The sequence below is a fragment of the Dipodomys merriami genome, unplaced genomic scaffold (assembly GCF_024711535.1).
Source record: "Dipodomys merriami isolate MVZ:Mamm:240054 unplaced genomic scaffold, mDipMer1.0.p SCAF_368, whole genome shotgun sequence".
Classification (NCBI taxonomy): Eukaryota; Metazoa; Chordata; class Mammalia; order Rodentia; family Heteromyidae; genus Dipodomys; species Dipodomys merriami.
Window position 1 is genome coordinate 173,907 of NW_027205248.1, and position 4,168 is coordinate 178,074.

Below are 4,168 nucleotides of genomic sequence, written 5' to 3' on the forward strand. Positions count from 1 at the left end.
GTGAGGGGCGCCGCCCATGCCCTGCTGGGCTCCCAGCCCTAGGGCATTCGCCCCGCCAATGTACCATGTGCCCCGTGGGCTTCTCAGCACAGAATCTCGTCTCCTCACTGCTCCTGGGGACTGGGGTACAGGGTCATCCCAAGCCCAGTGTCCCCCCTCCCCCCCCCACTTCAAGACAAGACGTGTCTTCTGCTTCAGGGGGGAGGGGAAGTGGTGGGGAGATGGGAAATTTCCCCTTACGTCTTCTTCCTCTTCTTCTCTCAGAACTTCGCAGCAGTGGAGGGGTGTGAAGGCAGAATCTTGGGTCTGTAATTTTCCATCAAGTAACCCCCACCCCCAGCCTCTCCCATGGGGCTCCCCACCAAGGAAAGCAGGTACGACTCAGTGAAATGGCCACCGCTACGCGTCCACCCCGTCCACCCCGGAATGAAAGACTCACACTGCTCTCTTCCGGGGAGTGCAGTTTGATCCCCTCTACCCCTCCCCCCCCAAGCTGCCTCATCCCTCACCCCTTTAACTCTGAGCACCCTCCCCTCCCCATTCAAGGCCACCCCAACCCCCAATCTCCCAGTACTCACCTCTAGCCCAGTGAGTCCGAGTACTGACTGGAATCTCAGGATGCCAGATACTGCCTTCGCACAAAATCCAGCCAAGGCTGGGTTCCCTCCATACTCAGATGAAATCCAGTGACATGAATCGGTCATCTCCCTGTAGCTAAGAAGCACTGCTCACGACCCCCACCCCCAGGATGTTTTCACTGACCTGGCCTCTGCAGCCTTTCGGAGAGGCTGGAGTGGACCCCGTTTCCTGAGTACCAACCTCAGGCTAGGCATGGAGGTGCTGTCTCTTCTGATCCCCTGAGGAGCCTTGAAATGGAGGCGTGATCCGTCCCACTTCTACAGATGAAGATGCTGGGCTGAGTAGAAAGCTAAATGTTTTGTTCCATGTACGAGTCAATGATGGAGCTGGGATGTGAACTTGGGCCTCTCAGTCCCCAAAAATCTAGGCTGGCACTACCGCATACTCTTTTCTAGAACATGCACACTAAATGGATGGGAACCTCTGTTTCTGTCCGTATCAATGAATACAGTGTGATCTTAGGGCACGTACTTCACATTGGACAGATGGATGGATCATAGATGATGGATGGATAGATGAATAGACGAATGGTGGGTGGATGGATGGACAGATGATGATGGATAAATAGATGATGATGGATGGATCTATGGATAGATACGTGAATGGATATATATATATATATATATATATATATATATATATGCATGGATGGGTAGAAGCAACTGGAAAATAATAATTCTAGTTGTCCCCCCCCCCCTTCTATTTTGCCAGTCCTGGGCTTGAACTCTGGGCCTGGGCACTGTCCCTGAGCTTCTTTGCTCCAGGCTAGCACTCTACCACTTGAGCCATAGCGCCACTTCTGGCTTTTTCTGTGTATGTGGTCCTGAGGATTCGAACCCAGGGCTTCACGCATGCTAGGCAAGTGCTCTACCACTGAGCCGCATTCTTAGCCCTTGTCCCTTTTCTAGAGCCTTCTGTTCCTCTGGAAGCAGGGGACAGATGAAGGTGTGGTCTGCTCTCTGGTTCCACTCCATGCAGAGCCCGGTCATGAGGCCCCCAGCTGCGTCAGGGCTCTCTCCAGCCCTAGGGCTGTGGGGACAGTGAGGATGTGTCTGAGCACTCCCCGGGCCTGCAGCTGGGGGGCTGGAGCTGCGGTAAGCTGGAGGGACTTACTTGGATGGGTCACAGGACAGTTTTCCCTGAACTCTCTGCTGGACTCTATCGATATTATGATGGACGAAGTATTTTTCTCATTTTTTTAGAAGAGAAAACTGAGACCCCGAGAGGGTTAACCTGCCCAGGCTCGTACAGCTAGCAGGCGCGAGGGTCCAAAGGAGGGTGCTTGGCCAGTACAGGTTTGTGTACAGCTAACAAGGGGCTGGGAAGCCCTGGTGTACCTGTGTGCAAGATCTGAGGGCTCAAGGCAGGGCCCAGTGGGCTCCGTACTCACTAAGCGCTTCTCACCGCCATGGGCATCTTCTCAGAACTCCGCAGCTCCCCGACTCTGTGTGCTCAAGTCACCTGCTGCCTTTCTGCTCTAACGGGTGCAGCCTCTGCGTGTGACAGGTGCCCCCTTCCTTTCTCTGGAACTGCTGGGATCCAGGCCTGATCCTTTCCAGTCAGGGAAAGCGAACGCCAAGTCCAGGGCCAACCCTAACCTTGGCCAGCGATACTTCTCACTTCCCCGCCTTGGCCAGGCAGAAGGTCTCCTCCCTCAGTAGCCACGCCCCAGGTAAGACCGGGCCAGCTCGCACACCCTGCATCTCCTCTGAGCCCTGTCACAAACCTGTGCAGGTGGCACGCACACTCTCACTCACCACCTGGAAAATGAACACAAATTCTAATGAGCACGCAGTGTGAGCTAGACACACAAGCCTGGACCAACAACCTATTCCTTGCACTATTTCCTGATCACTATTTCTTGTGTACCAGTGGCTGGGTTTTTTTTTTTTTTTTTCATACTGTGTTCCACCACTTCACCATTTCCGTCACCGAATCCCCCCCTACATATCTTCCTGGGCTCGGCAGACTCTTGTGCCTTTGATCATCCCCAGTGATTGACAGATACTACATCCCTAGAGCCATCTTCTAGACCACCCGAATGAAGCCATCATGCTCCCTTCCTGTGCCCTAGCCTTTGATGGCATTCGCCACAGGTTGTTTATGGGGTCGGGCCCACGGTGTTGGTGGGTCCCCATGGAGCGGCCTTCCCGGGAACACTGTCAGATGATGCAGATGGTGGGGGAATGTGGTACCCCGAGTTTTGGCAAGCGACTCCTAAGGATCTGCTTCTCCCCTGGAAGACCGTGACCGAGCCTGGCACACCTGAGCCCCGTCCAACCAGTCAGTCACGCCTCTGGAGAGCGGCCCAGGTTAGCTCTCAGGAAGGGCTGCTGTGTCATTATTCTTTCTCCCTGAATTTTTCCCAACTCCAAGAAATCCAAACTCGGAGACATGGAGAAGACCTCTGTGCATTCCCCCCAAACCTGATGAGTGAGAAAGCCAGCCAGGGAAACCCCGGATGAGAGCAGCTCTGAGTCGCGGGGGACGTGCACTGTGCAGGGAGCAGCAGACCCAGGCTTATCCCAGTGAGCCGTGCAGCTGTGTGTGTGTTCAAACACCTCCACAAACACAGCTGCGGCTGCGGCACCTGTGGGACCCCCTGGGGCCACGGCAACAGGCAGGACGGGGCTTTCCTTCCTCTGTCCCCTGCAGCCGCAGCTCCAGGACCTGTCTGGGCGGCTCAGGCCCCACAGTGGAGCCACAGTACCACCCTCTTGTGGCCACAGCTGGCGGCGACAGCACCGGGTCCGGTTGCAGGCCTGTCCCTGGAGGGCAGGGTCCCTCTCCTGGCCTTGCTGGGGTAGTGTTTTCCTCCACTAAGCCTCCCCTCCCCAGACCTACTTGGGGCCTGCAAGGGTGTGGCTGGCAGCCCGCTCCCGCCCTGGGGAGGGGGGGGAGGGGGGGGAGGGCCTGGGGTGGGCACACACAGTGTGGGAATGTGGGCATGGAGGAAGCTACCCGCCTCCTTCTTACAACCAGAAGGAAGAGGGAGGAGGAGGAGGAGGAGGAGGAGGAGGAGGAGGAGGAGGAGGAGGAGGAGGAGGAGGAGGAGGAGGAGGAGGAGGAGGAGGAGGAGGAGGAGGGGGGGGGGGGGGAATGGTAAGGGAAGTGCAGGGAGCCGCGTGGCCGCCTCCTCCCCTCCACTGTCTGGTGAAGGAGGGTCTCCACGTGGCACTTGCCTCTCCCCGCCCCCCCCCCCCCCCGCCAGGCCGCATCAAACACCTCCCGCCGCCGCATGGCCCACGGGAATCCACGGAGGAAGGCACGAGGCCGAGGCAGAGACCAGGCCGGACTGCGAGCGGTGGTGGGAGGAAGACGGGTTTAATGGCACCGGCGGGAAGGAGGCCCAGCGGCCAGCCACACTGTCGCCCCTGCAGGGCTGCGCTCCGGGGGCTGTGTGTCACTGTCGGGGGCCACCTCTGGAGTGGGGGCAGTGGAGGTGGGAAGGACCCCTGCCCCAGCTCACAGGGTGGATTGGAAGATGTCCCCCGCTTCTGTCCTTTCCGCCCCGGGTGGACGGCGGGAG